At 36.5% G+C, this 22,614-nt stretch overlaps 1 long non-coding RNA gene across 1 annotated transcript in view; it reads left to right on the top strand.

The window, feature by feature from the left end:
• LOC112585119 overlaps window positions 1–22,614 on the top strand; it is a 74,031-nt gene that overhangs the window by 37,372 nt on the left and 14,045 nt on the right. Inside the window, exon 2 of the long non-coding RNA XR_006641109.1 lies at window positions 3,944–4,075. This is a non-coding gene — a long non-coding RNA (uncharacterized LOC112585119). The remainder of the gene's footprint in view (window positions 1–3,943; window positions 4,076–22,614) is intronic.

Raw genomic sequence — 22,614 nt, 5'->3', positions numbered from 1 at the left:
ATCAGGTTATTGTCATCAGTCTAAGGAACTGAGCAGAGATTTTAGCCACTTTGAGTCACTTAGACTTTGAGTCACTTAGACTTTGAGTCACCTCCAGCAGACTGGAGGTCAAATTCGCTCTCCCTCCCAGGACCAGAGGCTTTCCTGGGGCCAGGTCAGGGCAAGGCTACTCCTACTGCATCACATGAGAACAAGCAACTCTAGTTTACAGAGAAATCTGTAAAGCCATCACGCATGCTCAGAGACTAACCCTCAGACCCAAGTGGAAATTGAAGATGCTCGCACAAATACGGGTTGGCCAAAAAGTTTGAGTTTTTCCGCATCATCTTATGGAAAAACCCAAATGAACTTTCTGGCCAACCCAATATTTTAAACATTGATTTTCTTCATTCTTTTAAGAATTCTTGACATATATCATGAGTGATTCTTGACATATATCATTAATTCCCTCTAAGAACCATATTATCAAAGATTATTCACCTTGATAAGAAAACTGATTCTCAGTGAAATCAAGATGAAGTCATGAATTCATTACTGCTTATAATTAGACCAGCGTCTTTTCCATTTTTCCAGCTCCCAGTGGTCTGCCTGACAACTGGATAAAAGAAGTTGCTGGAGGTTATAACCAGGTCTTAAAGGCTGGGGTGTATTAAAAATTTGTGAACAGGGCTCTCATTTTTCCTCAGTAGAAGTATACAATTCTAAGCCTTCCTCATATTTTAGTTTGTTGTTAAATTATATAAGGGCTTCCCTGGGTGGCTTAGGTGGTAAAGAATTTGCCCGCAATGTGGAAAACCCGGGTTCCACCCCTGGGTTGGGAAGATCCCCTAGAGACACAAATGGCAACCCACTCCAGTATTCTTACCTGGAGAATTCCATGGACAGAGGAGCCTGGAGGGCCATAGTCCGTGGGGTTGCGAAGAGTAGAATTACACAAGTAGTGTTTGTGAAAAATAGATATATTTCCAACAGCACTGAAGCATATAAACAGTGGAAGCCTCCATTGTCCCCCTGCTTTTATTTCCATGAGTAGGAACTGTTAGCATTTTTGGTTATATATTTCCAGATGTGGGAGAGCAAGAGTGTATAAGATATATTCTCACTAGTGCACTATTCAGCAAGCTTTTATTTTCTTTCCAGAATATATCACACATCCCTTCCATGTTAATACATAACTTCCATCTTCCAGTTCCCTCTGGCTAGAGGCTGACTTTTACACAACTTCCTCTACAAGAAGGGCCTTGTTTATATTCATGTATTTGCTTGTCCAACCATCCGGAAAGGACTGTAGTCAGAAGTGAGGCAGTGCAGATGGCAGGGTCTGCATTACTCTGTGACTCTAGGCAAGGTGGGGGGAGGTGGGAGGTGATGAGGGCTTCTTGGCCTTTGACCCCACCTTGTTTGAGTGCAAAATGATCTTTCCTCGCAACAGAAGGATCACTGTTAATTTGAGAGGAAGCTGTAAAACAAAGTAGAACATTTTTCTTTTTAATTATTGATTACTGAGTCATACCATCCTCTGGATACTTCTCTGGAGATTTGAAAGAAAAAGTCTTTGGCTTGTCAATTGCATTTTCATTTCATAGCATTGACTCGGGGTTTCTAATGGCCTATGTATTTTTAAAAAGGCTATTTTTAGAACAGTTTTAGATTCATGACAAAAATAAGAAGGTGCAGAGATTTTCCCTATGCATCCTGTGTTCTCACACGCATACCCTTGTCTGTTATCCATGTCTGGCATCAGAGTGGTGTATTTGTTAAATCTCTCTACTTAAATTGATGCATTATTTTCACCCAAAGTCTATTGTTAACATGAGAGTTCACTCCTGGTGATGTGCAGGCTATGGATTTGGAAATATTTAATGATACACATGGACTTCCCAGGTGGCACAAGTGGTAAAGAACTCGCCTGCCAACACAAAGATTTAAAAGATGCAAGTTCAATCCCTGGGTGGGGAAGATCCCCTGGAGGAGGGCATGGCAACCCAGTCTAGTATTCTTGGGTAGTTCTCCTCTATATCAGTCCCTGAAAACTTTGCAATTTGTAATTAGATTACATCTATTTTTTCCAACATAGAGAATATTTTTTCCTGCTACTTATTTTGTTGTTATTGTTGGAAATACAGCTCAAATAAAAGTCAAAAAACAGAAATTGTGTTGAAGATCACTTTCCCTAGCAGTTGTGAGTTACTGCGTCAGCACTGATGAACTATCTCGCCTCATTCCCTTTATTTCCTTGATTCATGAAATATTCATGAATTTTGTCTTTAAGGACAACAAAATTTTTATAGTAGATTCTTCATTAAAGGACAATTTAGGGGTGATCATTTTGAATTTAAAAAGTATTTTATTGATGTGTACTTGATTTACTATATATATATTTTTTTCATATTCTTTTCCATTATGTTTTATTATAGGATACTGAATTTAGTTCCTTGTGCTATATAGTAGGGCCTTGTTGTTTATCCATCCTATATGTAATAGTTTACATCTGCTAATCCCAAGCTCCCAATCCATGCTTCCCACATACCCTTGCCCCCTTGGCAATGACAAATCTGTTCTCTAAGTTTGTGAGTCTGTTTAGCAGATAGATTCATTTGTGCCATATTTTAGATTCCACATGTAAGTGATATCATATGGTATTTTTCTTTGTCTCTCTGACTTACTTTACTTAGTATGATAATCTCTAGATCCACCCTGCAAATGGCATTATTTGATTCTTTTTTATGGCTGAGTATTATTACATTGTTTGTGTATTACTTTTAACTTTTTATGTCAAATAGTAGTAATAGGAATGGTATTTGGAGAAATCCTATGCATATTTACCAACTGATTTTTTTATTCATATCAAAAGCATAGAGTTAAAATGTTATGATTCACTGTTATAGTAAATACTCAAGAAAGTGTTTCCCTTCATTTTTAGGGGAGGGTTGAGGAATAGATACAAAATATTTGCATGACTTTGCATTCCAGCACTTACAATTGAAGACTGATACTGTAGATGTATTTGCAGTTTGCCCAATATTCAAACAATACAAGACACACAATTTTAAGTGTATGGAATTAGGAGATGATGTTCTTTCCTTCTTCATCCTTATCTATACATGATGGAATTTCCCCTTTCTCAAAATTTGAACTATTGGGTGTTTTTCTGTTCTGTGTGATCTTTCTCAAATTAAACACTTAAAGCTTTAAAATGGTTATATGCATTGGACATTCAATTTTGAATATTTGTCTCCGATTTTTGTAACCTACCAAATGACAGTTTAATATTAACTAAATGGCTTACATGTCAAATCTGTCACCATCTTACATTGTTTTTTGTTTTACCAGTTGTGATTAGCAGAAAATTTGTGGGTGTTGTGACCATTCAAATAATGTTATGATATGTATTGTACTTCTACTCGTATTTTAAAGTAACTTCTCAGTATTCAAAATGCATTGAGCTTCTTCTCTGGGTAATACAGCACCTTCTCCTTCTTCCACAAAACACCCAGAATAGGATGCAAGTCTTGGGCTTCATGTGGATTTTCGAGATGTGAAAGAAACCATCTCAAAAGATAAAGTGTGGATTGGTAGAACCATATATTCATTTCCTCATTAAGCATTTATTGGGCCATTATTCAGTGTTCAGAATTTCTGTTTAAAGCACCTAAAGATAACAATTCAGTTTGATAGGACTTCATAAATGTACTTTATAATTTAGATTTAGGTTTCCACGGTTTTTTATCAATTTAGTCACATACAAGTGGGGCTGTTTGATCATATTCTATTTCCTGGCTTCAACATTTCAAGCCTCTCCAGGGCAGAAATGAAAGATTATGAGTATGCTACATTTCTATAGCTCTTTCATTTTTTTCCCCAACCCTAGCTTACTTTCATGCCTGCAATAAAAATTTTGATCCAGGTCGGATTTATGTGAACATTATTATTTTTTTTTCAGATTGACCTACCCCGTGACTGAATTTTGCAATGAATCCTTATCAGGTTGTTATACACCATTGCAACTGGGCACCTTAAAATTAGATGGAAGGAACAGAGGATGTTGCCAGAGGATGTGCTGACTGGATAAAAAGTAGGTTTTACCTTGTTTCATTTTTTTTTTTTTTTTCTGAGCATAGAAGCCACTTTAAAAGTTTGCAAGTCTTTAAAACATTAGCTCCAGATGTTTTAAATGTGGTAAGGTGAGCAAGTGCAGTGAAACCATAAAACACTGTGTGAAGGCGATTCTGATGTGCTATTACATTAAAGAAAGTAGATGGAAGTTCAGGAACATACTGGCAAGAAACCCAAAAAGCCAAGTTTTCTACAGACTGGTTCCGAAAGGCTGGATGAGTCATGATCTTCCTTGCATCTCAAGATGCCTACAGACTTTGGATCAAAATTTGTTATCAAAAAAAAAAAAACAACCAAAAACAAAAAACAAAATCTGTTATCAATTAGTGTTACCACTCTGAATTGACATAATTTTGACCAATGTCAAAAGAACAGTGTTTTATTTAGTTCATCCAAAATAGATAAATGGGCAATGTCTGTAAGACATATGGGGATTGAAAATAGTTCATAGACTTCCCATGACTACCTTGGAAGGTGGCATGTATAGTGATTAAAATATCTAGGTTGTTTGGGTTCAAATCAATCAGCCATTTACTAATGGAATGACCCTGGAAAAGCTTCCTCATCTCTCTCTGCATTTATCTCCTCCTCATTTTAGAATGAAGAATCCCAAAGCTCATAGTTTTATTGTAAAGGGTTAAAAATTTTGTGCATGTAACATATATGGAATTTCTGAATACAGTAAGCACATAATAAATGTTTGTTATTATTTTATCCATATTACTATTAGCATCATTATTGTTATTTTAGAGTCCATTTGGCATGAACCCTGAAGTCCAGGGTTCTGGATTGAAAACCACTGGTGTAACCTCATAAACTCATTAAGTTGAATTTTAATTTAGAGAGATAAAAATTAGTCAAGCAAGCATTTATAAAAATTATTCTCATTATTTAAAAAGTTATGAACTATTAAGTATTATGGTGTATGGTCTCAATAGTTAATTTGTAAATAGATTTTGACTATCTACATTGAGTTGACAGAGATTAGTTAGTATATGACTCTTGCTGCTGCTACTGCTGCTAAGTCGCTTCAGTTGTATCTGACTCTGTGCGACCCCATAGATGGCGGCCCACCAGGCTCCTCCGTCCCTGGGATTCTCCAGGCAAGAACACTGGAGTGGGTTGCCATTTCCTTCTCCAATGCATGAAAGTGAAAAGTGAAAGTGAAGTCTCTTAGACTTTTGTTGACAAATACACAGGAGAGTTTTCCATCCAAGCTGAAAAACAGGTCATTCTTTTGGGGTTGACCTTATTTTAATATGGAAATCAGTTTTGTTTTTAAATTCAAGGGTTTTATTCCCTTTCTCCCCTCCTTCCTTCCTTTTATACTGAAACAATAAGGTAAGTTTTCTGTGCTACAGCCTGGGTATGCCACATTCAGACCGTATATCCAAATGTATAAAAGAGTAGAAAATTTTATTAATGATTTGTAGTCATACATACTGTATTCAAGACTCGGGGTAAAAATTTATATATAAAAAAGCTCATAGTTAAATATATACCATATTATGATGAATGAAGACATACTAAATTTCTTTTCCATCTCTTCTAAAATATAGACTGCATTGTGTGATGATATACTCCCACAAAATACCATTCTAGTAACACACACTTTTGGTTTATTATTTCACTTGGGTAGCTTGATTTTGCCTGGGCAGTTCTCTGTTAAAAGTAGAACAGTTTGTATCTAGTGAGGCATCTTATTGAATGTTGCTTGAAAAACTCTTCTTTCTATAGTAATGTGCACAAAAAAACATAAATTTAAACAGATCCTGGTCTGGTTTTATTACATTTAGTTCCAGGCTATGTAGACACATTATCTGGATCCTTTTGGCATCACATAATAATATATCATTGATATAGTTTGTATGTGAACAGCATTACTGTACTTTTTATTTAAATGTATAGATTTACCCTAGAGCCATGCTGTCACTTCTGCTTGTTATAATATTTTCCCTTAAAGAACACTGGCATAATATGTCTCCTTAAGATCCTGTAGAAATGTTGGATTTTAATATTTTATATTATAATTATATTCTGATATTTCCTTCCAATAATAAAATAACCCTAATTTCTCATAAGGAATAACACATTTGCAGAACCTCAAACGAATTCTAATTTTTAAACTGGAAAATTTGTGGTACTAGGAAATATTATCAGAACTATTTTCATTCCTATTCGTTTTAAAAGAAATGGTCTAAATGAGGTTTTAAACTTTCTTTTTTAAAGTCTGTCTTATTTTCCCTTTCTACATTTATAAAAAATTTTTAGCTCTTTTATATCATTAACAAGAAAAGATACCAAACGTAAGCATGAAAAACAGACTATTTAAGTTACTGGTTGAAATATACTTAATTTTAATAGGACATAATTAAATTCTCAAGTATGTGTGATACAGTTTGGTGTATAATGGTAGATTCATTTGGAAAACCTAGAATGTTACTTTTTTTCTTTTGTAACAGTAATTTTTATTCATTTGCAGTTAGTTTCAGTTAAAGTTAAAAATATAATTCATATCATAAGGCAAATGGCTAATTTCTATAGATTACTTTCGAGGTTTTTTTTGTATTAAATTTGTTTAATTTAGATCTGAGACTCATTTATTGGGTTTTGATTATTGAATATGATACTTTGTTCATGAAATGGTCATCTTGTGTCATGTTTAGCCATATTTGTATATATGTAACTTTTTAAATAATCGAATAATGTTGGATAAACTTATATAGAAGCATCTTTATAAGAATTCAATAAATCTAATTCTCACAATTTTATTGTTATAATTGAATTTTGCAATCAATCTTTTTATCCATGTCCTAGGCAAGATCACAGAGGTCACTAATAGTCCACATTTGTTTTTAAACAGTACTTGAAAATATATAATGACATAGGAATTTATCAACTTACTTATAATATTAACAAAATTTATACTAATAACTATTTGCATCTAGCTAAAATAGTTAAGTACTCACCCTGTTAGGAAGATAAGGTAGTCAAAATGTGACTCTAATGTATTTTAAAGATGATGTAGCGATACTGCCACAGCAAACTTCTGAAATAAAACTACTAGTTTATATTTTAATATATTGAGTTCCTTATGTACAAACAACTTTCAAGGATGCAGATGTGCCCCTGCATGCCAGCTGTTGTGCTACTGTACTTTCCAAGGTACTGTACCATAAATTAAAAATATTTTCTTCATTTTTTGTGTTTGTTAGTTTTTTATGTATCATTTGTGTGAAAAGTATTATAAACCGGTTACGGTACAGGACTATATAGCCAGTTGTGTTTGTTTTATACTTGGGCTAGCTTTGTTGGACTTAAAAACAAGCTGGACTTACATTCTTGGGACAGAACCTACTCATATGTAGGGAACTTAACTGTATTGGGTTATGTGTTTTTACAATTGCTGCCATCCTTACTCTTCTCACTGTTTAAGCATTAGCAAGTCTTTTATATACACTGAGTTAAGTATACAGTAGTCAGAAATATCCCTCCTTTTATTGGGAAAAAGCAGTACTTTAAAGAAAAAATCATTTAGTAAATTTTATAATCTTATTTTTTAATATCAACAGATCAACTTTTGAAGACTCAGAACAGGGCTTAAACCCAGTGAGAGAGAACTGGAGATGAGTAGAGACAGCACAAAGGGCTGGATTGTCAAAGCAGATTGATTCACATGAGAAATCTTTCCCAATAACAAGCTTAGCCAATGACTTCAAGAAGACATACAATCACGAGGCACAGGTGAAACAGGGAGGGAATCGCCCTTCAGTGCAGTTACTCAGGTTGCTTCTTGCCAGGCAGGATGTGCTCTGGCTCAGGTTATGCAGAGAGCCTCTGTGTGACATTTGTGTCTGCATAAATGACACAAAAGAGGGCCATTTTGCTGTGACACATTATCATTTCATTTCCAGGTGGTTGTACAGCTTATGTGACATTTTCCAGGAAGCCATTCACTATAAATTTGTAGATTCCAGATTTGTTTAGTACAAACAATTGTAGACAAATGAAGTATATTCTGCTAAAATATTTTCATAGATGAGGACCCTCTTGAGAGGGAGGTGGTTAGTGTGTATACCAGGAGACCTGTTGTCTGCTTGACTGTAAGGAGATTTGGTAAATTAGCTTTTTTGTTTCCAAGGGTGTCTCCCCATCTCCCTCCTGCTACAAGAGAGACTGTGGACTGTAGACATTCTGCTTAATGATTTTCTTCCCAGGAGCCATTCTTGAAGAAGACAGGGTGAGCGGGGAGTTCATCCACAGGGCAGGAAAGAGCTCGGAGGAAAATGCATGTAGTTTACTGGTTTCTGGGTCTTTGGAAAGAATTTCAATCTTTGCTATAATCTTCTCAGCTGAGTCCAGGGAGAAGGCATGACTCTGGAGATACTCTGTAAGTTTGGAGATATTTCAGAGCTGAATATACTCTCTGAGATATCTCCATGACTTAACGTGTCTCAGGGCACAGCTTAACAAGATGGCTAATGTCTTGGAATATAGGAGTTGTGATTGTCAGTGGTTGAGTGCAGTACCTTGTGGACCAAGCTGAGTCATAGCCGTGTTATGGAGTTATGCACATCCAGGCCAGGCATGTTGAGGGAAGATTTATAAATTTACTGTTGTTTACAAGAAAGGCATGGAGATAAATGTGACTGCTTCACCACTGGGAGAAGGGATATATAGAGTGTGGACCCATCACTGAATGTCATGGAGGATCACAGAAATGAACAGCAGATGTGATAGAGAAGATGATACCTAGACAAGGCAGGATCAGCTGGGCTCAGGGGAGGCCAGAGATGGTACACACCATTACATGGACAAGCTGCCCTAGATTCAGTTCCAGGAAAACCTGTAAGGCCACTGGAAATCACATAACTTTGGGGAGGGAAGGAAAAAGAAGGGGCAGTAGAGAGCAATAGAAATAGGACTTGATTTGATTTAATTTTACATTGGAAAGGACTGTATTACCGTAAATTGGCAAGATAAATTCTTCTGATGGGAAAACATGTTGTAAGCCAAATTCCACTCAGACATAGAACAATAAATATTATATATATTTTTTAAATATTGAATTCATGACAGTGGAATTTCCAACATGCTCTATTACTTCAGTGCTGTGTGCTTAGTCACTCAGTTATGTCCAACTCTTTGTGACCCGTGGACCGTAGCCCACCAGGCTCCTCTGTCCATGGGGATTCTCCAGGCAAGGATACTGGAGTGGGTTCCCATGCCCTACTCCAGGGGATCAAACCCATGTCTCCCACATTGCAGGTGGATTCTTTACCATTATAGCCACAAGAAGTTCAAGAATATTGCAGTAGGTAGCCTATCCCTTCTCCAGAGAATCTTTCCATCCCAGAAATCAAGTCGTGGTCTCCTGCATTGCAGGTGAATTCTTTACCAGCTGAGCTACCTGGAAAGCCCCTATTACCTCTGCTGAAGAACAAATAATAGAGGAATTAAAAAACAAAAACAAAAACTCTGTCTTTACTTGTTGTGTTACCTTGATCATGTTATTAGTCTCCTGGACTCTCAGTTTCTTTACAAAGTAGGTATAGCTATGCCTATTCACACAGTTGCTGTGAAAAGTAAATAAGATGTAAATGAACGCATTTAGCATGTGGTCTGGTATACCTACTGGTAGGTTTCCAATAAGTGTTTGGAAAAAGCCTGATCTGAAGCAATGTAATTGATGTGATACTATTCCTTATCATTTTGCAAATTATTTAGTTTCTGTTTCCATATTAAGACAATTCTTCCCTGACCCTTTGAGATTTGAAGTTACCTCTTTTGTTCTTCTGTTTCTCGGACCAAACATTTCTGCGACCCAAAGGTTGTTTGTGGGCCACCAAGTGTTCTACTGTTACTAGAAGAAGGAGTTATCATTGCGAATGGGTGAAGAAATAAATGTAGCAGGTACCACAAAGTCCCTTGGTGCTAGTGTGGCCATTGGGTCATAGGTCATTGAAGGTCATAGGTTGATCAAAGAATCCTTACAAATGTGGATCTGAATTATGCCTTACACATTTCTAGATGTAGTCCTCTTATTACCGAACCAAATTTGGGTCTACCTGCCCATGTTCAACTCAATCTACTGACAGTAGGTGGTGGTGAAGAAAAGAGCAACATTTATTGCAGGGTGTAAGCAAGAAGTCCAGTAGTTTTAGTGCTCAAAATACCTGAACTCCCTGAAGACCTTCAGGGAAAGGTTTTTAAAGACAGGGTGAGGGAGAGGGGTTGTGGGGTTCATGATCCGCTCATGGACACTTTTTCTCCTGGCTTGGTGGTGAGGTAACCAGGAGTCAACATCATAAACCTCTGGTTCTAAGGAACTGGGGTCCACATGCTTGTGGGCAGCATATGTTGACTTTTTCCACCTGGTGGGGGTTTTAGTATCTACAAAACAGTTCAAGGGACATGGCTCAGAATGTTATCTATATCCCTTGAAAGTGAAAAGAAAGTGAAGTCGCTCAGTCCTGTCTGACTCTTTGTGACCCCTTGGACTGTAGCCCACCAGGCTCCTCCATCCATGGGATTCTCCAGGCAAGAATACTAGAGTGGGTTGCCATTTCCTTCTCCAGGGGATCTTCCTGACCCAGGGATCGAACCCAGGTCTCCTGCATTGCAGGCAGACGCTTTAACCTCTGAGTCACCAGGGAAGCCCCTGAGGAGGAACTAAATGTCCTTGACTGTGTTTAATGGCTAAACTGTTATTATTTTGTCTTGCTTGACTGTTTTCCCTTTTTTCTGCTTTTCTGACTTCTCTGATTAAATATGCTCTTTGAAACTCGGGGAAAGCCTAGGAGGCTAAAGTTTTTCTATGGACAAGGGGCAGAGAGTGGACACTGGACTGAGGGGTGGGGGTTCTGTTCTGGGAAGGGCCCATAGGTTCCTGCTCAGTTACACTCTAGGAGCCATTTTTTTTTTTTTTTTTTGGTAACACTGATGTTTAATTATTTGAATTCACTGTGGGGTTTTTTGTCGTCCCATCATAATTTATATGAGAGGGCAAGGCAAACACGATTTCTGATATTTCATTTATTTATTAGTTTTTATTTTACAGCTATCAGTGGAAGTACTGATATTATGGACCTGTGTACATTTTCAAGAGTTTCTGTTCTCCTTAAAAGTAATAAATAATACCTGTAAGCTATTGGGAACACTCGTTCTCTTACGAGGTCAGGAATGTACAGGTGTAAAAGATGCAATATTTCCCCAGGATATTTTTTTAAGCACCAATCAAAACTCAACCAGTATCTTCATTTTCAAAAGAAATCCACTGAGCTTCTTTCATGCTCAGATGCTGTAACAACAGGCATGAAACTAATTAGAGACCAAAGGCTACAATGCCATGTTGTCCCTTTGAATGCAGCCCTGGAGATGGAAGGAAGCTGGAGGGGAACATGGCTGAGTGTATCACCCTTTAACAACAAGTTAGCCCAAAACAAAGCACATTTCTGCCTGCAGATTCTTGAATTTTACAAATGTTTCCAGGGAAACAAACGTATAATTTAAGGTTTTACAATTTCCAAATTTTCTACTATATATCCCAAGATACATAAACTTAGGGTTACTTCTCCAGATCATTACTTTATCAATTACGTTTTCCTTCTTTACAACTACCAATTCCAAATAATTTGTGTGTTAATGTGGGATTTTGAAACCTGTATTAGCTATTTTGAAAAAATAATCCAACTAATGTATTTATTACCTTATTAAAAGTTACTGCAATGATCTTTTTAAAAATTCTGTTTAGAATATTTTAAAACTTCTTCTTGTTCCTTCAGTCTCTTTTATTCAATTTTTAAAAAATTATTTGGAATCTGTAGTTTAAATTACATATTTGTTTCCCTGGAAATTCACTGATAGAAGATTGAAAATATCAAACGAAAGGAAGGAGACTTGGCTTTTGTTCTCAGTTCTGTCACTGACTAGCGCTTTGACCCTGGGCTCTTGATTTCTTCCCTGAATCTGTGTTTTCTTTCAGGTAAAATTAAGACATGGTGTTAAAAGATTCTTAATTTCTTTTGTTGTTTTAACATCTTTTGAAATTGCTTTATGATTTTTTGATGACTTCTGACTTTCTCAGCACTTATTACAAAGGTATGATGGGTTTTATCTTTCATAACTCTGCTATTGAGACTAACTCTTGTGGCAATGTGGATGGTCATGAGATCCATTGGGATAATATACCAAAATGGACATTATTTAAATAGCAAATAAAACATATTTACATCATGTGGAACCTGGAAGTCCCAGGTTCAGCGAGAAGCATGATATTTCCTATTTGCCTTTAGAGATGTGTTAGGAATCCAGGGATAAAATGTATTTTTTCTTACATGTTCATCGCTTTCCTTGAAGTCAGCAGTAACTCAATACACCCAATGTGCTTAGACATGGCCTTTGTAACAGGTGTCATTGCTTGCTGTCTGTAGCTTGCGTTCTTATTCTATATAACTCCCAAAGAATGTTTGTCAAGTTCAATTTCAAGTCTGAGGAGCCAGTGTAATGATTTGCTTCCACATCGTGGGCTGAAGTTAGAAATGGAGCGACTGACATGCAGGATGAATTTACTGGCCTGGAGCCACTAATTACAGAGGCTGTGTTGGCAGAACCTGAAATGTTTAGATGAAAAACCCGAAGCTCTGAAGAAGATTGGAAGGAACATTTTCATCTAAAGAAGCAGTGGAATTTTAAATTAAACACGATTGGAAGATGATTGTGTACTAGTTTAAAGTCATCCCAGGTGTTGCATTATTATAGACTTTAAATCAGTCATTTTGTGCAAGAATAATACTTAAGCCTGGTTTTATTACCGTCTTCTTCAGAAATCTTGAGATGAGAGAAGAAATCTTCATTATAATAACTGAGATAAAACTGGAATTATAGATGCCAATAAAGTTAACATCCTGGAAGAAAGAATAGGCCTGTATCTACAATTACCTGGAATATAGCTGTATTTGCTGTGTATATCAGATGGAGTCTCTCTCCAAAATTATTTTTTGAATTGGATTGATGTGACCAGTTCACATGACGTTTTTAAGCCAGTTTAACAATCAAAACAGACAAAGTGACATATCTGGACAGTATATGTTTGATAAACTTAAAGGAATCCAAAGAGACAATAAGGATTTATATAAGACAAAATTTATATATAAAAAAGTTTAATGACATATTTCTAACTTGTTTCTCAATTTAATTCAATATAAAGGAAGTATGTTGAATTAGTCTCACCTCCACAATGGATAAACTGCAGACATTTACAAACAGGAGAAAAATAAAAAGACTCTGAATACTTAACAAAATGACAAATTAGAAAAAAAATAGATTATGTGATTTTTTTTTTCACGCTTCCAGGGGTAAATCATGCTAATTCAGGATATACTATTACAGAAGGACCCACTTTATATAATCCACTTGAATTTCTCAACAGTATCATTGAGGTTCCACAAAGAACTAGGGTTTACTATATGACATCAGTGTAACATAGCTATTTTTCCAGGAAAACGACTTAGGGCTAGAAAAAAAGGGCAAGGGCATGTTATTTCTGTGCTAGAGCCGTGCCAACATTTGCATCAGTAGAAGGTTATCAGATTAGTTTTGTATTATTAAAAAGTAAAACTACAGAGTATTTTAATCAGTTAAATATGTAATAGTTATTGACATTGGTAACAGAAAAGCATCTTAGTTTCAGAGATGGTATCCTAAGGTATTAATTTATGGTAATGCAGTACCCAACCAAAGCTAGTGTAATTAACAACAAAAATTTACACTGAACTTTTTTTTTTTCCAAAATCTAAAGCTGCATGATAGAAGTGGGTATAAAGTTTTTGGCTTAAAAGTCTAAAAAATAGACTAAATAGGAATTAAATCTAAATATATAATATCATTAATGACATGAATGAGGCAGTTTTTTCTACAAAAATCTTGAAGTGCTAGAATAAATGTACAATTTTCAAAATCTTAGCAATGAATAAAAGTAGAAAAATTTACTTGATATAATGAATAATAGAATTTAAGAAATCTAAACGTTAACGAGACAAAATGTTAATAAAGAACAATCTTTAATGAAAAAGATTAAAGATTTCTTCTTTTATCAAAAAGCCACATATAACATTATATGTGTTTACAATAAGCTAAGTAATTCCAATATCAAAGTATTGCTAAAATTTGTTCACCCCATTAATTCATTTTAATATTATATATAATAATTGCTCAAATGTTGTAATATTTATTTATTATAGAGGCATATAACTATGTAGAAAGATGTATTTTAGTTTTTAGAAAACTTCAAATATTTTTTGCAGGATTTATTTACATATGAACATCTGACTCTATGAATCATTCTTAGGTAACATTAATAGGTTTCCCACATGGTGCAGTGGTAAAGAATCTGCCTGCCAATGCAGGAGATGTAGGAGACTCAGGTTGGATCCCTGAGTTAGGAAGATCCTCTGGAGTAGGAAATGGCAACCCACTCCAGTATTCTTGTCTGAAAAACCACATGGACAGAGGAACTTGGTGGACTACAGTCCATAGTGTCACAAAGAGACGGACATGACTGAAGTGACTTAACACACCTAGAAAAAACCAGGAATTACTCTAGATCCATAACATTGCAACTAAGAATATAATTAAAATTAAATAATAATTCTAAAAATACATTATGATTATCACATATTTTAATAAAATTTAAGGAAAAGTTTAAATCAATGAGCATTTACTCATTGTAGGTGTTGTGGAATGTATGCACAAAGAATTAGTTTCTACCTCAAGAAGTAATAAACAAAATATCAAGAAATAACAGAAAATTTTGTTAGAAAAATTTAAAAATACCACAGTGATGCATGAGTATTGTGATATGCATGCTATAAACATTGAGACAGGAATATTATTTCATGTTTACTTTATAACTCAAACACATCACAGTTTTGGTATGTGAAGAACAGCTATTAATTTCTAGGTATGGTATTAACATGTGAATTAGTATTGCTATTAATATCACATGAAATGCATTGAATATAAAATATAAAACAGCTGTGAAAAAAATTTGAATCCATCAATTGGTTAAATTTCTTTTATTCACATTTCATTATTGTTTTCTTCTTCCCAGATTAAGGATGAATTTCAGTTCATTCTCTATCTAGGTTTCCATAAATTTTGAATTAAGAGAGCCTATGTTGAAAAGGTTTTATAAGTCTTTCAAGAATCTGAATAAATATGCACATTTTTTCTTTCTCCATATATCTGCAATTAAAATTTGTATCTTTCTGAGAAACCTGCAGACTTATAAAGAAAGAATAGCCAAGCTAGTAAAATTAAAATTAGTATCTCTCTAAGGAAACTACGCACTCTTGAAGAATGGCCTGGCTCGTTACCATGAGGAGTACTTAAGATCCAAGGAGTGATTTACTGTTGTACAGCTGCTCGGTTTTTCCCTCTGGTTTTATGAAATGAACTATTGAGCAACAACTTTGTTTATGTCATTAAGATTACATCTCTGTCAAAATTGTCCTGGAGGAATTCTAAAAGGTCTGGGAAAATGGTTTTAGTATTAACAAGGATGCTGGTTTTTCACATTAAAAAATATTGTATTTTCTGACATCCTAATTTGTGTATTTGCATGTGTGTGTTTGGAGGGTAGCATGAAAAATAACTTAAGAGTGGTAGATAGATATTTCATTAGTGACATCCTGTTTCTTTTTTGTATATGCAGGTATGAAAAATTTTGGTGTGTCTGAGGGGGAATTGGTATGGCTTGTTAGAGTTGAATACATTTATAGATGGCTCATTTTTCTATCATATGCTACTCAAACTCTGAAGGCTAAGACACAGTAATATTCTAAACTGTTTAAAATAAAATAGGTATTAGAGTGAAAGATATGATGACTTGGGAAGTTATATGCTACTTTAATTTCCAAAAGTAGTTTTAAATGACTGCTTAATAAGTGTTGAATTCTGAATGTGATCATGCTTGAAAGACAAGTAACTTTTTTGATATATCTTTTTATTTTTTAATTGAATAAAAGATTATTTAAATTCTGTAGTGCTTTACAATTTTCAAAAGCATCACACACATGATTCACATAATCTCATAACAACCTCTTTTTCGTCTCTACCTCTTCCTTCTCCCCACTGGTAACCACTACTTTGTTCTCTGTATCTGTGAGTCTGCTTCTTTTTTGTTTTATACAGTAATCCGTTGTATTTTTTTTAGATTCTACATGTAAGTGATATTATATAGTATTAGTATTTCTCTGTCAACTTATTTCAGTTAGCATAATGCCCTCCAAGTTCATCCAGGTTGCCACAATTGGCAAAATACCATTATTTTTTATGGCTGAGCAGTATTCCATTGTACATCTGTTGCTGTATACTTAGGTTGCTTCCATATTTTAGCAATTGTAAATAATGCTGCTATTAACATTGTATGTTTTTGAGTTAGTGGGTTGTTTTTTTATGATATATACCCAGAAGTAGAATTGCTGGTCATATGGTAGTTCTTATTTTTAGTCTTTTGAAAAATCCCCATACTGTTTTCCAGAGTGACTGTACTGATTTACATTCCCACCAACAGCATATGAATGTTTCTTTTTCACCATATCCTCATCAGCATTTGTTTATTTGTATTCTTTTTGATAATACCCATTCTGACAAGTGTGAGGTGATAACTCATTGTGGTTTTGATTTGCATTTCCCTGATGATTAGCATATTGAGCCTCTTTTCCATGTGTCTTTGGCCATCTGTGAAAGATGACAACTTTAAAAAAAAATTTATTTTATATTGGAGTTGATTGCGATGTGTTAGTTGCAGGCCTACAGCAAAGTGATTCAGTTATTACCTATTCATGTATACATTCTTTTCCCCATTCTTTTCCCATTTAGATTACTATAGAATACTGAGCAGAGTTTCCTGTGCTGTAAAGTAGGTCCTCGTTGGTTATCTGTTTTAAATAAGCAGGGTGTACATGGATCATGGATGATCATGGATGTTCTGTGCCTACACACTGTGATGAAGCCTTACACTGATAAACTGCTACTGAAAAATTTATTTTCTTTCAAGTTCAGATTTGTTGTTATGGTTCTTTAGCTTAAAGAAAGAGAGAGAGAATTTTAAAAATATAATTCTGAATTTCTCCTTGAAGGATTTTTATATTATAGGAAAACCCTCTTGATCTCAATTTGCTTGCAGCTCATGGTCTTACGGTGCAGCATTCTACTTAGTCAACTTCCTTAGTAGTAACACCTGATCGTGTGAAGAACGTGTGTGTCTCAAGATGTTAAATTATTTAACAAGTCTCACAACGTTATGTAGTGATCTCACTTTATTCTTAGAATACATTCTAATGAAATGTGAGGTAAAGGAAATTTGTGGGAATTCAGCACAATGACTGATCACAGGAGCAGGATCTATTCCTTGAAGCCTTGTTGGCCTAAACTCCCCGTTGACTGAGTTTTCTATACTTCATTCATTGACCCCTGTGCTCAGCAATTCATCCTGGCTGGAAAGAGATGGTCACCCAGATATGAGTGCTCGTTTGTGCTACATCTTCCTCTCGTGTGTCATTTGTGATCATTGTTTATGTTGTTGGCATAATTTAATGTGTTGTCATAATATAATGTGTGTAAGAGTTGCTTGAGATGATTACTGAAAACCAAATGGAGAATGTCACTATAGGTGTGTCTGTATCATGTAGGTACTATGGGAGCTTTCTGTTGTAAAGACTCTGTTCAGAGTGGTATTTGACAGTCTTATACAAACAGACCAGAACTCATCTGATGAGTAAATTATTAGACAATTGATAGAGTTTGTAATAGCAGTAGTAGTAGAAGTCAGAGTAATAATTATTGTTCTTTTATTTGTATTCACAGTTTTATAGAAACATTTATATGTATCACTTCACAGATATGACTAACTTCATGATAATTTATTCCATGTTTACTGATGACTCAGGTGCTCAGCTGGAGATGAAGCTCAGAAGACTAGGGAGTTGTACTGAGAACTACCATGAGGCTAATTTCCAGTCTTAACTCTGAAAGTACTTGCTTACTTTAATATTCTTATTCATATCTTTTATTTCTCCCCAAATTAAAAATTTCCCCACAAATTTCTTGAGAGATTATATAATACAGTAATAGACTACACACTGTTGAGAATAATATTTATATGAAACAAAGAAAGCAAAAAAATTCAAGCTTTTCCATAAGGTCAAAATAACAGTGACATACAACCCACTCCAGTACTCTTGCCTGGAAAATCTCATGGACAGAGGAGCCTGGTGGGCTACAGTCCATGGGGTCGCTAGGAGTCGGACAAGATGGAGCGACTTCACTTTCACTTTTCATGCATTGGAGAAGGAAATGGCAACCCACTCCAGTACTCTTGCCTGGAGAATCCCAGGGACGGAGGAGCCTGGTAGGCTGCCGTCTATGGGGTCGCACAGAGTTGGACACGACTGAAGCGACTTAGCAGCAGCAGCAGCATTAAAGTTTTAACACTGTATTCTAATTATTTCTTTGAAAGGCACAGTAATAGTCAATAAAAAAGGCATTGTGAAAAATAAGAGCCCACATCAGGATTTTCAGATTTTAAAATGGAACGATAAGACAAAGCATCTTAGCAGCTTCACTACAGAGGAGATAATTCCCCATGATGTCAACATTCCAATTTAGATTTTTAATTGCCTTGTACTTCCAGTTATTTAAGCAAGTCTGATAAAGGAAAGAGGGAGATTTCATGTAGTTTTTCCTTGATGCGACTTCATATTTTAAACTAATTTTTTTTAAACTGTGTTGTTTTCTTCTTGCTTGGACCAGAAAAAAAAAAAAAGAACAAAATGAATGGAGTTTGAAGTGATATAAGAGCCTGTCTTGATTCAAATAAGAAATTCTGAGTTCATAATCTGAAACTTTTTCTTAGTTTCAGGTCACATAGTAAAAAACTGAAACCCAAAGTATGCTCTGTCTCTAGGCTGTTTTTTTTTTAATATTCATTTGTTTACTTATTTTTGGCTGGGCAGAATACTTGTTGCTGTGTGCCTTTTCTCTAGTTGCGGCAAATGGGGGCTACTCCCTAGTTATGGCTGTGCAGGCTTCTCGTTGCAGTGTCTTCTCCTGTTGCAGAGCATAGGCTCCAGGCACTCAGGCTTCAGTAGTGGTTGTACATGACGTGTGGGATCTTCCCCAGCCAGGGATCAACCTGTGTCCCCTGCATTGGCAGGCTGATTCTTAACCACTGGCCCACCAGGGAAGTCCTGTCTCTAGATTCTTTAAGACTATTTTGGAATTGATATAATTGGGGAGTTACTTTTTATTCTGAATATGGGAGGAAAAAAAACAAATAAATTCACCCTTATCTTGTGAAACCAAGCAGGTAAACATAATTTTTTTTTACTGGATTCCTGTTTTTGCAATTATTGTATGTTAAAATAGTTATGGTTTAGGGTATAAGTCTTTTCAGTATTCAAACCTCTTTAGAACACCATAATGCTGAGAGTTTGTTCTGAAGTTAAGAAAGCTCTGGATACAGGTAAGATGCCTGAAAAATACTGAAAGTGTTAAATCAGAATAGCAGTGGCAGAAAAAGGTGAAGTAATATTAGGAAATATTCATTTTGTTTTGAAAGGTGCCTAGACAGTTGTGGTAGGATAGGTAATATGGGGTTGGGTTTTTATCCAGGCTGTTCAATTACATGAGGGATCAGGGGCAAGTCCCAGTGGCTCTGCCACACTTCTCTCTCCTATTATTTCTTATTTTAGACTTTGATTTTGCTTTAACAAAATGCATGAAATGCTTACCTCAGGCCAAACTATTCACCTATATGTCTTCTCTTGAAATAGCTGCAATTTGCAGCTTCTAGAAATAAAGAGGTCAATTTGTTTTATATAATGTGAAATTACTCAGGAAATACTCTTGATGTTTAGACTTGGGAACTGAGGTTTCAAATATTTGCTCTGTCCCCAAGAGTGTCCATGGATGGAATGGCCACCTGTTCCTGGAGCAGCGATGCTCCTGGGTCCCCTGCTCACCCTCCCCAATCTCCAGTTCCCATCTTCTTCCTGAAATCTCAGTCCCACTGCTCCTGCACACCACTTTGCACTTGGAGTGGAAGGGGCATCGGGCCTTCTCAAGAATGTGGGGATTTACACCCTTCATAGGGCAAAGCTAAAGGTAGATTGTGCGCATGCTGGGTCGCTTCGGTAGTGTCTGACTCTTTGCCACCCCAGGGATTGTAGCCTGCAGTCTTCTCTGTCCATGGGATTCTCCAGGCAAAAATACTGGGGTGGGTTGCCATGCCCTTCTCCAGAGGATCTTCCTGACCCTGGGATCAAACTTGCGGAAGCCCTAAAGGTAGATTAGCACCTAGATTAGAGCAAGATGTTTGCATCTGGAATAAATGTTTGCAATTTTGTGCTCTTGCCTCAGGAATCTCTTGTCACTGGGGTGAATAGTCATATGAATGTTTTGTTTGAATAAGCCAGTACATTTATTTATTTACTTAGTATTATTTTACAAAAACTTTAACAGGCTTACAGGAAATTACAACAAATGTGAAGATGTAGGTAGAATTTATGACACACTATCTGTTCTCAGTTGAGCTTCTAGACCTTTCTATGTGTGTCCTTTTGGTTTAATGGTACTCTTTGGGTAACTATTTGATCCCTGGGTCGGGAAGATCCCCTGGAGAGGGGAATGGCACACCACTTCAGTATTCTTGCTTGGAGAATTCCACCAATCAGGGGAGCCTGGCGGGCTACAACCCGTGGGGTCGCAAAGATTCAGACATAACTAATACTTTCACTTTTCACAAAGTCTCACTAGTAACTACTAAACAGTTAATGATGGGATCATTCATGTACAGTGGTCCAGTTGTTTCTCTGAAGGTTGTAAATTCCTTGAGCTCACTGGAAGCTCCATGTCATTGCTGTACTGTTGCCCTGAGGAGGGTGGGGTTCACCACCCCACCCAAAGTCTGGTCTGAATGTCGAGACTGATGAGACCACACATACACTGCAAGGGTGTGAAGAGGTGTGCCACTCATATAAAGAGGATCTCTGGGGGATGCAGGGCAGGCCGCCAAGGGGATCTGCAAGTGGCTTGGGTGCTGGGGGAAGCACATGGCTTTGATTTTTCTTGAGGTTAGAGGGTAGGTGAGGTGAGAGTTCCCAGGCAGGGTGGGGGCTCACAAGTTTGGACTCTAAACTGATGGAGACCTAAATGATGGAGAGAACAAGCTTTCTTATTGGTTGCCCAGATGTGGGGTAGGGTGAAGAGGGGGAGAACCAGGGCCTAACTGCCATCCATGATGAGTCATCAAAGGTGGAGTCAAACTTTTTACTTAATAGCAGTGAGCATCACCTTTGTAAACCAGTCTCTCTTCTCCACCTGCACTGTCACCCGTCTGTCACTATCACCTTTTACTTTGCTTCCTTCCTTCCTTCTTTATTTTCATGGCACTGTTCACCAGCTAACAGATGAGTGTCTTCGCTCATTGTTTGCATCGTCCAGCTGCAGTTGTGAGTTCCCGAGAGTTAAGATTATATCTGTCTACTGCTATATCCTCAGCACCTAAACAGTGCAGGAAGCATAATAGGTACACAGGTTTTTAAAAAATAGGTGTATGTTCATCAGCTTTAAAAGACTATGTGTCAGACTGTGGCTGCTTCTAACAAAGTTGAATCCAGGGATTTAGAGGACTGCTTTGTGCTTCAGTAAATATTAGTGGAAAGAATTCATCCTTTTAGTTACTTTAATAGAGCACTTTTATTTTTGGATTTTTTTGTTTTTATTTATTTATATTTTTATTGAAGTGTAGTTCATTTACAGTGTTGTATTAGTTTCAGGTGTGCAGTAAAGTGACTCAGTTGTATATACATATATTCTTTTTCACATTCTTTCCATTGTAAGTTATTATAATACTGAATAGGGTTAATTCCCTGTGCTCTACAGCAGGTCTTTGTTATTTTTCAGTTTTATATATAGTAGTGCTGCTGCTGCTGCTGCTAAGTCGCTTCACTCGTGTCCGACTCCGTGCAACCCCACAGATGGCAGCCCACCAGGCTCCTCTGTCCCTGGAATTCTCCAGGCAAGAACACTGGAGTGGGTTGCCATTTCCTTCTCCAGTGCATGAAAGTGAAAAGTGAAAGTGAAGTCACTCAGTCGTGCCCGACTCTCAGCGACCGCCTGGTCTGCAGCCTACCAGGCTCCTCCATCCATGGGATTTTCCAGGCAAGAGTACTGGAGTGGGGTGCCATTGCCTTCTCCATATATAGTAGTATGTATCTGAAACCTGGAATGTCAGGTCCATGAATCAAGGCAAATTGGAAGTGGTCAAACAAGAGATGACAAGAGTGAATGTCGACATTCTAGGAATCAGCGAACTGAAATGGACTGAAATGGGTGAATTTAACTCAGATGACCATTATATCTACTACTTCGGGCAGGAATCCCTCAGAAGAAATGGAGTGGCCGTCATGGTCAACAAAAGAGTCCAAAATACAG

The sequence above is a fragment of the Bubalus bubalis genome, chromosome 5, assembly GCF_019923935.1.
Source record: "Bubalus bubalis isolate 160015118507 breed Murrah chromosome 5, NDDB_SH_1, whole genome shotgun sequence".
In the NCBI taxonomy this organism is placed as follows: domain Eukaryota; kingdom Metazoa; phylum Chordata; class Mammalia; order Artiodactyla; family Bovidae; genus Bubalus; species Bubalus bubalis.
This window is presented reverse-complemented; position numbering and strand designations above follow the sequence as displayed.